Genomic DNA, 13,914 nt, shown 5'->3' on the forward strand with positions numbered 1-13,914 from the left:
GCATAGTAATATAGTATATAGCCTATATCTGTTGCCAGAGTCATTATAATAATGTTATGCTTTTCAAAAACAAAACAAACTTATTTGGAAGGATTCACATTTTAATTTGTTCAGTTAGTGTAGCCACTGCCACCTTCCGGTGACTCCATTTGGGGTCCTAACCCACAGTTTGAGAATCTCTGTTTTATGGTATCACTGTAATCCTTAACCATCAAAACATGGGTGTAGAGCACTAGACATCACCTATTGTGTATTATTATGTTTGGTTCAGGAGTTATGATGCAAAATACATTATTTGGTAATTGCGGAAAGTAAAATGGCCGCCATGGCCACCAGGGTAAAAAAAAAGCAGTGTGGGAGGAGTAGCATTTATGGTCAGCACACAATCTCCACTTGCCTCCAAACTTGCCACAGACTATTGATCAGTGCTCTGGCTAATACCTATAGGCTTCTTTCCCCACCTTGATCAGTGATCAGACTCTCAGCTTGACTGATTCCCTGATAGGCCAATCAGACCCTCAGCTTGACTGATTTATTGGCAGGGCTTCGCATAACGTTTATGCACCTCGCATGACGTGTGTGCAGAGCTATTGTACAGTTAAAACTACATCTCTTACTACATTTTAGCCACAGCACCAAAAAAAGAGGAGGATAGAAGAGGAGGGGGAGGAGAGGGAGGAAAGGAGTAGAGGAGGGGGGTGGAGAGGGGAGGGGAGAAGGGAGAGGAGAGAGGGGAGGGGTGAGGAGAAGAGGGGGAATAGAGGAGAGGAGAGGAGAGGAGAGGAGTGAGGAGAGGAGAGGGGAGGAGTGAGGAGAGGAGGGGGAAGAGAAGGGAGGGGTGAGGAGAAGAGGAGGGGGAGGAGAAGAGGGGGAGGAGAGGAGGGGGAAGAGAGGGGAGGGGTACCAGACGCGCACGCACGCACGCAGGCACGCAGGCACGCAGGCACGCACGCACACGCACACGCACACGCACACGCACACACACTGTCTTGCATGGACATAAACTTTGGACTCATCTGCTTTCCAAAAATAAATACTTAAGTAATTGTGATTAATAAGTGTAATAATAATAATAATAATAATAATAATAATAATAATAATAATAAAGATATAAATAGCCCTGAGGTTATATTGTCCAGGAGTCAGGACGACAAAGACATGGCTGAAGGGTGGTACAATGTTGATTTTGAACTAAATGTTTAATATGGCGATGTAGAATTGTCATGAAATGTAGAATTGCATGACATTCTGATATGGCATGTTGTGGAGACTGGAATGGGGGGGGGCGAAGGCGAGAGGTTGTGGCGCTCATGTCCAACCCCTAAAACAGCTGCTTTACCATTGGTGGGCAAGCCATATAACTCCTCCTCTGAAAAAAGGAGTTTAAATATATAGCCCTTGACCCATCACATTTACAGAAGACCACTCTGACTTTGACACTCGTTATTGTGGGATTCTGGGAATATTCTCTGTTCAACAGCGTGAACTTTGAGTCCTTTTGATTTTGAAGCTCCAACATGCCGTGCAATGACACAAGAAGCGATGAAGATGAGCGTGAATGTGATTTTTGGGAAGTCTTCTCAAGCTTTGTACGTCTAACAGGGTTCCTCGTAATTTTTTTGGTTTTGTTTGTGTTCTCGGTTGTAATAAATTGCTACCTCCTGTATTTGGCGTTAAGACGCAGAAATACCACTCAACCTCAGTACATCATTCTGGCAAATCTAGCGGTATGTGATATATTTATTGCCATTACTCCATGCATACAGCTGCTACCCAGTGTGCTGCAGGGAAAAACTGTAATATTAAGCAAATGGTGCATAGGTTTTGTAACTATATTTGGAGATTTTATGATAGCATGCCAGCTGATTTGGACGTTACTGGCAGCTGAACGTTACATTTTCATCTGCCATGGAATCCACTACCTCAGGATCGTCACGACTCGTCACATTCGCTGGGCTGTGGGTGTGATCTGGACCATAGTTTTGATTTTGAATACTTATCATCAATTGCTCATCTACTGCAAGTTTGACTTTGTTGACAAGCCCTTGGACACATTGATGTGTGACCCGTTGACGTTGGAGAAACTCACAGAGCTGACTTCTAAAGACATGTGGCTTCTTCGTGTTCCGCCTGGTTGCATCCTTATTTTGGCCGTCATTAGCATCTTCACCTGCAATTTGCTGATCCTTCGAGCAGCGTACAAGGTGTCGCTGGAACTACGCCAGAGCAACCGTAGAACTGCACGTAACGTGGGCTGCTACCTTGTCATGTTCTTGGTGCAGATGTTGCCGCTGCCCTACTCTATTATCATGCGTTTACTGTATAAAATTTACCCAGAGCTGACCCCTCAAAGCCAACTCCTGATATTAATTCTGATGATTGTCACTTCATCGGCTAACGCAGCCGCCGTGATCTATCGAAACAAAGAGTTTAAGAAAGAGTTGCGCTCTCTCTGCACTCATAAGGTTAGGGGTCCAGAGGATATTTAGATGAGGGCTAGTGAGACGAGGACGGCGAATGAGAATAGAGAGAGAATAGAGTGCAGTAACACGGATAATAGCTATTATTATTACTACTAGAGTTTTTGTTATTGTTCGTGTTATGCCTTATGTGTTTTTATTTTATATATTATATTATCTGTGCAGGTTTGTGGGCACTTATATTACACACACACACACACACGCACGCACGCACGCACACACACACACACACACACACACACACACACACACACACACACACACTCAGAGTAACTTATGTTATGATTGTTTTTAAACTAAAATCTCAGGAGCTTGTACAGAATTTGTTTTTGCATTTCCCTGCAGCTTTCAGAGCACTGAATGAGGACATGACCAAATGAGGGGAAAAACAACTGTAAGATATATATATTTTTTTAAGAGTGTTCTAATGTGGAGATATTTGCTTTTGCCAAAAAATATATAAATAATAATGATTGCATTCATCCAGGTATAAATAGCCCTGACGTTTTTGTGATTTACATGAGCAGTTGGTCCAGGAGTCCGGACAACAAAGATATCCTGGGTTGAAGGGTGGTACAATGTAGATTATGAACTCAATATTTTCATAATGGTGGTGAAGAAAATATAGAAGTGCATGACATTCATTCTGATATGGCATGTTATATATTTGTATTGTATTTTATATATTGTCTAGACAATTTTTAAACTGCAAAACCTTGGGAGCTTAATTTGTAATTCCCTGCGGCTGTCAGAGCCCTGCAGGGACATGCAGAAAATGTTAGAGGGGCAGGGGATGAAATTTCTGAAAGGGCATGAAAATAGCAAAAATAGCCGATCTACGCGTCGTAGAGCGACACGTTGTGACGATTTTTGGTGCGTGACACCGCACTCAACTAAGTATAATCAAGCCTTTACTGGAGATGCGGCGTACGGCATGGATACAGGGAGCTTTTCTTTCAACATAATTTCATGCCTCTTTCAAGTACCGGCAATTCTCTTCAATGCTGCCCAGAGCCAGCCCTGAGCAATTTGGTGATTTTACCAAATTGTATTCAATAACCCCTTTAACCACTCCCAAACCACTCTAATATTGAAAGGGGGCATTTGCATTTTTTTTTCATGGTCTGGAGCAGCCTGGTTGCCAGAGAAAACGTTATCACTGTACGCTTTGCAGAAACGTACAGTGATAAAAAAAAACTATCCCAAAAACATTGCATGTGAACGTAGTCCACAATGTTAACCCCTAAACCTAACCATAAACCTAAACGTTGAAATGCAACGTACCTAAAAATGTAACGTTTTTGTCGTCCAGAAACGGTGTCATCTCTGGCGATAGGGTTGTCTGGAGAGGGCACTTGTTTTTACAGGTAAAGGCCAGGGGCCAAGCCCCTTTTGATGTCTATGTGTTCACGTGCCATGAGCCATGAATAAGGACATGAATGGAAAAACAGAACAACTGTAAGAATCCTGAGCTGTTCAAAATAATATTTGCACAATGTACATTGACCAGTGAATAGACACAGTGATTGTGTTGTACTGTATGTGTGCCTTCTGCTTCTTTGCACATCTGAGGCTGTTGCTAAAGATTAAAAGAATAACAACATTGCTCCTAAAAGTGTGTTTTTTTTAGAAAATAGTACAGGTGGTGCAACATTGATGAAGGCCACAATCAGGTCTTTTTAACTGTTTGTTCAGCACCAGCGACGAACTGAACTGGATGTGTGCAACCCACTGTTCTGAACGCTGTTGCTAAAGATATATAGCCTACCTGTCTTAAGAGGTTTGTTCTTAATTATATCCTAATGTCATTTTATAGTGTGTTTTATTTGCTTGCGGTTTTGTGTAAAGCACATTGAATTGCGTTGCAATCTAAAACCCTTCCTTTTTTATTATTTAAAAAAGCAATTTAAAATATTGAAAATAACTCCATCTCCAAGCTCACAACGCCTTGTATTGCGAGGCATTGTGACCTTGTAGATCTGCTATTTTCACAACTTTTGTGCGACACTCTTGTATGATGATGTAGTGCATTAATTTAGCAAAACATCAAAAGTTGAAATATGGAGATACAAGGTTTCTGCCTGACAGCAATGTTGTTGCAATGTGCTATACAAATTAACTTGCCTTGCCTTTCCTTTCCTATCATATCTGCTGTATCTCTGCACAATACCGCTCCACCATAAATCATGTTTTTTGTGTGATTAATGTTATTGAATCTTAGCCATAAAAATCAGGGTTTTCTGAATGAGAACCGTAAATGATCTCCCCATGAATCTATTTTCTAAATAAGAACCGAAAATGAGTCGCGCCGCCTGTGAAGCCTCATTTATTCACTCATTTATTATGTCCATGGACATGACGATGAATGCAGCCATAAAATTATGGTTTCCATATGCAGAAAAGATAGTTTACTTTTTATAATAACTACATCATGGCATCATTTGTCACAATGTTATTTGCTACGTATATATATGCAATTATACATTATATATATATATATATTATAGAGATATTGCCACATTTTCTTTAAACTAATTTGGTGGGGGTGTGTGGATTTGATAACGTTCATACTGTAAGTCAACAGTCTGGAAACTTAATTATTTTTCTATACTCTTTTTTTCTTATTTCCATACTTATCCAGACCTGTACATTATTAAAATCTAATTCCATACTTGTGTAGGAACCCTGACACACGCACGCATGCATGCACACGCGCTCGCTTATGAATGTTATGACTAGTCCAGAGGTCTTCAACAGGGGGTCCGCGACCCCTAGGGGGTCCGTGGAGGTACGTCCATTTGTCTTTAAATGTTTATGTTTAAAATAAATCATGATTCTGTCCATTTCGAATAGCTTCTACACTTTTTGTGCATTATTGTGCAATTGACAGATTGTTGATAGTATTGACATTGGTTCTCAGTTAATAAGGTATGTTTATAAATGGCATTGGTACGGACACCCTACTCACTGTATAAGTTTAAAATAAAAGCATGAATACATTAATCTGTATTATTTTAATAGCTTAGTATTGAATGCACAATAACATGGTCTGTTTATACATATGAAACACAATTTTATACATAATTATACAATATATGTTGTAGCCCCCCCACCCTACGAGGTAGGGCAGTGTTATTCAACTGGTGGCCCGCGGAGCTTTCTTGTGGTCCCTGGAACATATTCCATGTTCCAATGTAAAATTAAATGCAAAGATGTTTTACTAGATGGTTGGTTGTGGAGCATTTTTATTTTTTTTTTGCCTGATGAAGACCTAGAAGGTCGAAACGTTGCATAAATAAAAAAAGTGAGTTTCTTGGAGCTTGAGAACAGTGTGCGGACTTCCTCCTTCTTTTTCTTGGTTGTACAGCATGAACATTTTGAATTTTGGTTGTCATGGAAGCAACTCGTATGAATGAACGTTTTTTTCATTCGTTTTCAGCACCTGGGTAATAAGAGGACAAGCTCATATGATGTGTTTGTTTATCTTCCATCTTCTCCTAATGCATCTATTAGCGTGTATGTCTTAGTTTTGTGTGGACTCTCCTTTTATGTGCTCTTTTTAGTTTTGTGTGGATTTTGTCTGTTTGATCTTCTCCATCTTCATCCACTTCAAACACATCATATGAGCTTGGGCTCTTATCTCCTGGGTGCTCAAAACGAATGAAAACAACTTTCATTAATACGAGACACTTTTATGCCAGGGACCCGTACACAGAACACACTGACATATCTACGACTCAAATCACCAAGGAGTAAGGACTGACACAGAAATGTTCCCATCAAACATCTAAATGCATGAATGCAGTATGAAGCAGGCCTTAATAAGTTACCATAATGGACATAATGTGTCCATTATTGTGTCCTATCGGACCTATAGCACACAACAAACGGTTTTGTTGTCACGGTCTTGTGGCCCCTGACTTCAAGTCATTTTACAATTGTGGCCCCCTGCCTAATCTAGTTGAATATCCCTGAGGTAGGGGGTCCCTGTTCCATCTCCCCATCAGTTTGGGGGTCCCTGGCCTGAAAACGTTGAAGACCCCTGGACTAGTCTATTGCATAATGCTGCTGTATTTGTATTTGTGTAATGATGCTGCTGCTATTTGCACTAAACCAAATGTTTGTTGTATTCTGAATACAATGACAATAAACATTGTATACTGACTTAATATGGATTTCTTTTTCCAAAATGTGGTTTTCAGACCAGCACTCACTGTAAACTGGTGTGACATAGTGCTCCCGCGCGCGCGCACGCACGCACGCACGCACACACGCACACACACACACACACACACACACACACACACACACACACACACACACACACACACACACACACACACACACACACACATTTTAGACGTCCGTGTACCACAGCAGGTCAAATTGCTCAATTAAGGCCACTCAATGTTTGCCATTAGTGGAGGCGAGACACAGCAGGTGTCAATTATTACACTATATAAAATCATAAAACAATATGTCAGTCAGATTCAAAAGCCTTTTGTGGAGGAAAACATCTCTTCCCCCCATAAATGTATACTTCTAATCAGTGTTTCCAGATTGGAATATGTTTTGAGGGTCAAGGATCACAATGAAATTATACTTATAGTGATCACATGTACCTGTGGCATGCTGGTGTGGAAGTGAGTGCTGCCATTACAGTATAATCACATTTTTACCAATTATTATGATGCCAACTCTTTTAGCCATCTGCAAAAGAATTGCTCACCAATAGCTTTCTTCACTAATGTGTTCATAAAGGTGTCTTCTAAAGCTGGCTCCAGACCAAACAGACTCGTTCAGACTATTTCAGACTACTTCAGACTGCAACAGACTGGTATTTGGTTGGCAAAAGTGGGCATTTAGTCTGTCAGCCGACTTGCCCCATTGAGATGCTAATCTGGGAACCAAAGGCCAAAAGAAAAGGAAAAACAGCGCCCTCTGCTGTGCGTTGCCAGGTCTGCTTATTATAAGCGACTTTGGTGTTGTTTCCCTGATGTTCCCAGCGTTTTTTCTTTTTTTCTTCACTGACGTGCAGTGGTGTAAAGTAACTAGTACATTTACTCAAGTATTGTACTTAAGTACAATTTTGAGTTACTTTTACTTTACTGGAGTATCTCCAATTGTCTATACTTTTACTCCACAACAATTATTTGAAATGTTTAGTTACTAGTTACTTTGCAGATATAAATCATTATAAAACATACATTAACCACTTAAGCCCTATTTTATAAGCTATTTGAAAATAGCAGATCTACAAGCTCACAACGTGTTGCGATGCACACGTTCTGAGCTTGTAGATCTGCTATTTTCAAACATTTTAGTACTTTTACTTTTGGTACTTTAAGTACATTTTTATACCAATACTTTAGTACTTTTACTCAAGTAAATGTTGAATTCCGGACTTTTACTTGTAACAGACTCAGAGTACATCTATTGCATTGATACTTTTACTCAAGTAAAACATTTGAGTACTTTTTCCACCACTGCTGACATGTACACAACATTTTTGAAAACGGTTATTCGAATAATCAAAAATAAATACATTTATTAATTTATTGAAATTAACACCCAGAAAATAGCCAAAACTGAGCACATTTCGATCGATAAGGCCAAATCTAATTTGAAAAAAATATATTAAGAGTATATGAAAGCCAATTAAAATGTTTATACCAACTTACACACCTTCTCCTAATAAATTACGTCATCACCACAGCGCAAAAGTAGGTCAAATCAATCAATCCCTCTCTCTGGGAGCGACAACGAGAAACAGTGAATGTAGGTTTTCATAGACATGGTCGCTTGTTTCTCTCACATAACCTGGCAACACCGACAGCCCTTTGTTGTCACGTCTTCACCACCCATGGCTCTACCAGTCGGCCAAAAAGCTGAACATGTTTGGTCGGCTCTGGGTCGGCCGAAAAGGTCCCGACGGACCCCCCGACGGACCCCTAACCGACTGGACGACTATATACGACGCTTCCCGACGCCAAGTCGGCCCAAAATCGGTCTGGTCTGGAGCCAGCTTTAGTCAGTTTTACATTTTTGTATTGTTGTCTTTGCCAGGCCTTTCAGCCTGGCGAGAGAGTATGTTTTGCACCCTGTCCGTCCGTCCGTGTGTCCGTCCGTCTGTCCGTGTGTCCTGTATGTCCGTTAGCAACTAATCTCCGGCACTGTTGGCCTGGTCGCTGCGAAACTATGCACACACACTCCCTGGATGCCAATTCAGAACCTCTGCCCCACATTTTTCACATGGGCCTGTTATAGCGCCACCAGGACACCACAATAAAGTACCTGACCTGGCGGAGACCTGTGCTCCGAGGAGCACTTTATCTAGTTTTTCATCAGTTTTGAAGTTTGCTGTATTGTTTTTCACCTGTTTTCTTATTATCATTCTCATTGTAGTAACAATCATGGATATAATTATGTATAAAGAAAACATCCACCCCTACTAGTTAAGATTAATTTGGTGAATGAAGAAATATCCTGGCTGGGACACACTCATCTGGTTTTATCCATGATTTTTGCAATCATAAAAATAAATATCAAAAGCTGTGCACAAAGTTATAAATGCCCCCAAACTACTGTCTTCCTTCCTTGATTTATTAGGGGTCAAAGCACCATAGATGCTGGGAAGACTATTATTGATGTTCAGATCAGGGGGATTAGTCCCCTGGGCACAGCGAGCATGGAGACCCCCTCCGCTACCACAAATCTCCCCTATTTGGTTTGGAGGACCCCTCCAAATATCTGGAGGTCAGAGGACCCAGTCCCGGTCTATAATACATCCCTGGTTCAGATTATTAGGGGTCCAATCATGTTAGTATCATGGTCAGTATCATGGTCAGTATCATGGTCAGTATTATGGTCGGTATCATGTTTGTATCATATATCATGACACACAACAAGCAGAGTTGCCAAAATATGAATACAATTTTAGTTTCAACTGAACGCTTCCGGTCTTTTTAGTTTCCGTTTTTTTTGTTGTATTTATTAGCACATAGAGAGTTAAAAACAGAAGAAAAAAAACCATAGTAACCACCTATTTTGTATAATCAAAACAAACATCAAACATATAAAAGAAAATGCATACAAATTATTTCAAAAATGCCAGTAATAGAGATATGTGTAAATACATACATACTGTACATACACACAGTACATACATGCATATATACTGCATACATAAGAACCACCTACACACCCGCCTACAAACCTACACACCCACATTATCAAATGCACACATACATGTACATAGACCTATTTATCTACTGCTTTTTGGATATGAGCATTTTTTTAATGTTTGCTTTAAAGACAAGCAGAGATGGAAGTCCAGTCTTATTGAAAAAGGCCTGACACTGAAATCTCATCACAGTACTGTGTGTCATGGTGTGTGTGGATTTTATCAGTCTAGGTTTGATTGCTACCTGAAAGCCAAGACACGCCACGCCATTAGCATATTATGGTTGAAGAAATATAGAAATAGGTGTACCCATATTTGGGTAGTTGCATTGGGAACTCTGTATATGGTTATGGCTGAGTCATGAGTGACATCAGAGGGCCGGCCGGCCGGCCAGTCCTCCCTTAAGGCTTCAAAACTCTGGCAGCATTGTGCTGCTAAAACCAGGGTGCTGCTGGTGTACGGCTGGTGATGTATTGTGCATGCTGCCGTTGGGCTAAGGAAGTAACTCCCCACATTGTTTTCACATTATCCTACATAAAAATTAGCTTTAGCCAATTGTGCATGCTGCCGGTGGGCTAAGGAAGTAACTCCCTACATTGTTTTCACATTATACATTACAATTGGCTTAGGCCAGGCAGTATGTACAAGACATCACCAGGCGTACACCAGCAGTAGCTGGTTTTAGCAGCACAATACTGCCAAAGTTATGAAGCCAAGAAGAGCAAGTGACAATGGGCCCGATTCACTAAGCAGTTAACGCCCATATTTTTAACGTAAAGGAATTTACGCGACTTCCCACGTTAGTAGTCTGATTCCTACTGGACGCGCTGTGAGCTTGTAGATCGTGCTATCATACCAACTTCAATGTCACGCTATTAATTTATAATATTGCCCATCACATGAACGCAGTCTTATCTTGATAAGGATACAGTACGGATGAAATATATCTGTGTGTCCATTACTCCATTTCCGATGTAGGAGTCGGACAGTGGAGGGTTCGTCCGAAGGACAGATTCCCCTCAGTAATCAATAAAGCTCTGATAAAAATTATATTGGTGGATTCCAGCATAATCTTTTAGTGAGCAATTGTTCAGTAGAAAGGGCTTATATAATATCCATTCAAAGTTGTATTAGCCTTTTGTCGTGAGGTTAAACTTACACGTGAGAGTTGCCGCGTTGTTAGCTTGGAGATCTGTCCATTTTGAGGCGTGGTGACGTCATAGGACATTTCCGGTTGCATTTTATGGTCTTAAATGGGGCGTGGAACAATGAAAATGATTCTCCTTTGACTGTCAGACAAAAATGAGGAGCAGCTGCGATACACACATATCAGGGATCTACACACACGTTCGTGAATCGCACCGCAGTTTGTGCTTATAGAAAAAACACCCTCCTTTAGTCACTTTATTTACACGTTATTTACAACCAGCTTAGTGAATCAGACCTAATGTCTCACTGTAAAGTATACATCCCATAGCCCAAATGGACGGCACACCGTAATTGGCTAGTTGGTTGTCAGGCAAACGTTGACGTAATGAAGCAACAATGAAACCGTTCATAAGGTACTTCAGTTCTGTTATTGTGAGTCGTCAGTGAAATGACGCAACAGCAGCAGGCGTTTGTCATCGACCTGGATCGGTTCTCTTGTTCTATCTGCCTTGACATTTTAATGGAACCAGTGGCTCTACCTTGTCGACACAGTTACTGTAGAAACTGTATAGAGGGCTGCTGGGACCAGAGAGGAGTCTACAGCTGTCCCCAGTGCAGAGAGAGCTTCGGTCCAAGGCCTGTTCTGAGCAAGAACAACATGTGGCCTGAGATTGAGGAGAAGCTGAGGAATAGTTCAGGAGGTCCCTACACATACCCAGTCTATGCTAGCCCAGCAGATGTGGTCTGTGATTTTTGTACTGGGACAAGATGCTACAAGGCCCATATGTCTTGTCTGGTATGTCTGGTTTCTTGCTGCGAGACTCACCTCCAGCCTCACTACAATGTTCCTGCATTGAAGAAGCACAAGCTTGTCCCAGCCACGGCCCGATTGCAGGAGAAGATGTGCCCCAGTCATGACAAGCTGATGGAGGTGTACTGTCGCACAGACCAGCAGTGTATCTGCTACCTGTGCATCATGGAGGAACATAAGGGCCATGACACTGTGTCGGTTGCAGAAGAGAGGACTGACAAACAGAAACAGCTGGTAACAAGTCAGCAAAAAGTCCAGCAGAGACAGAAGGAAGTGGAAGACCTCAGACATACCTTAAAGACCCTGAAGACTTCTGCAGAAGCAGCTGTGGAGGCCAGTGACAAGATCTTCTCTGATCTGATAGTCTCTGTCGAGAGAAGGCGCAGAGAGGTTAAAGAACTGATCTGGGACCAGTTGAATACTTCAGTGGCTCAGGCTGAGGGACTCCTGGGGCGGCTTGAGGAAGAGATAGCTGAGCTGGAGAGGAGACATGCTGAGCTGGAGCAAATATTCAACAGTGATGACATCCATTTCATTCACAGTTTCCAGTCTCTCTCCTGTTCCAGTGGATCTCCGGTCTTACCCAGTATTGTTCATCCTCTGCATTCCATCACGGATGAGAGTGAAGATGTCTCTGACCTGCGAGACAAACTCAGCAATAGTGTGAAGACAACTTGGCCAGAGATATCAGAGAGAGTGTCTGCAGTCAATGTTTTACTTCCACCAGAACGTCAGACCAGAAAGGACCTTCATGTGTTCAACCAGACAGTGAGCAGTCCTGCCGGTACTGTTTCTGCGTTTGGTGGCACCAGCGTAAACAGTACCAGTCTGTTTAGAAAAAACAAAACCTTCACCAACCTGTGTGGTGGAGCATCTGGGCAGTGGGCCTGTGACACGTGCTATGTACTAAATGCAGCTTCTGTCAATAATTGTGTCGCCTGTCAAAGCCCTAATCCCTCAGCTACAACAACAACTTCTTACAGTTCTGCATTAACCTTTAGCTCTGGAAGTGGAAATCCATCCACTCAACCTTCTGCAACCGACAATCCAACACCTGCACCAGCGTTTGTGTTTGATTCCATGTTTACGAAGAACATTGCTAGTCAGCGCAGAGAAAAAGAAAAGGAGAGTGGTATCTCCACACCAGCTGTGGATGAAACAGACCAAGATCTAAATCCTTTTGCAGACTTGGCTAAGACTATGGAAGGAGTCTTCGAGTTTGCACAGAAAAACCCAAATTTCAATGGCTTTCTTAGTGCTCCATTGACCCCCAACAAGACAGCTACCTCAGCTGACCAGGGCGAAGAGGACATTTACTTCAATTTTGATTTACTTCAATTTCAGCCTGTGGTTCAGATGCCCGACAAAGTAGATCTGGTGACTGGGGAGGAAGACGAAGATGTTCTCTACTCCCAGCACGTCAAGTTGTTCAGAGAGGAAGACGAAGAGGTTCTCTACTCCCAGCACGTCAAGTTGTTCAGATTTGACCCTGCCACCAGTCAGTGGAAAGAGCGGGGCGTGGGGAACCTCAAGATCCTAAAGAATACAACCGGCAAACTGAGAGTTCTGATGAGAAGAGAGAAGGTCCTGAAGGTTTGCGCCAACCACTTGATCACGACCACCATGAAACTGAAACCCTTGCGGTGTTCTAATAAGGCATGGATGTGGCTTGCCAATGACTTCTCTGTTGGAGACGGCAAACTGGAACAACTACGTGCAACGTTCAGAACCCCAGAACTGGCTAAAGACTTTAAGAAAACGTTTGAGGAGTGTCAGAAGCTTCTTTTCGTAACAGGGAGACGTTCTCTGGAGGAGGTTGTTAGCCCACAGCCAGATAGCCAGCAGGGGGCTATCTGACCCTGAACCGTTCTTCGTTAGGCCCCGAGACCCTACCGGGAGCACAAGGCTCCGGACAACATAGCTCTCAGGGTCATAGGGACAAATCTCTCAAAATCTCTCCACCACGATAAGGAAATGGTTCCTGGAGAGGAAAAAAGAAAGCCGCCGGCTGGAAACGCCCCGGTGGTGCCCCCCACACTCAGTGGATCGATGTCATCACCAGGGACCTACACCAAACAGGCCTGTCGCTGGCTGAAGCCGAGCCCCTAACACTGGACCGACCCAAATGGAATAATATTGGTGAATCTAATTGGCTCTACGCCGAGCAAGGGACCTGATGATGATGATAATAATAATAATACATACGATTTAGATAGCGCTTTTCGAGGTACTCAAAGTCGCTTTACAGATCAGATAAAAACAACTTTATTAGAACAGACTAGTTAAAAAGG

This window comes from Gymnoscopelus braueri, assembly GCF_963280865.1.
Source record: "Gymnoscopelus braueri genome assembly, chromosome: 5".
Taxonomy (NCBI): domain Eukaryota; kingdom Metazoa; phylum Chordata; class Actinopteri; order Myctophiformes; family Myctophidae; genus Gymnoscopelus; species Gymnoscopelus braueri.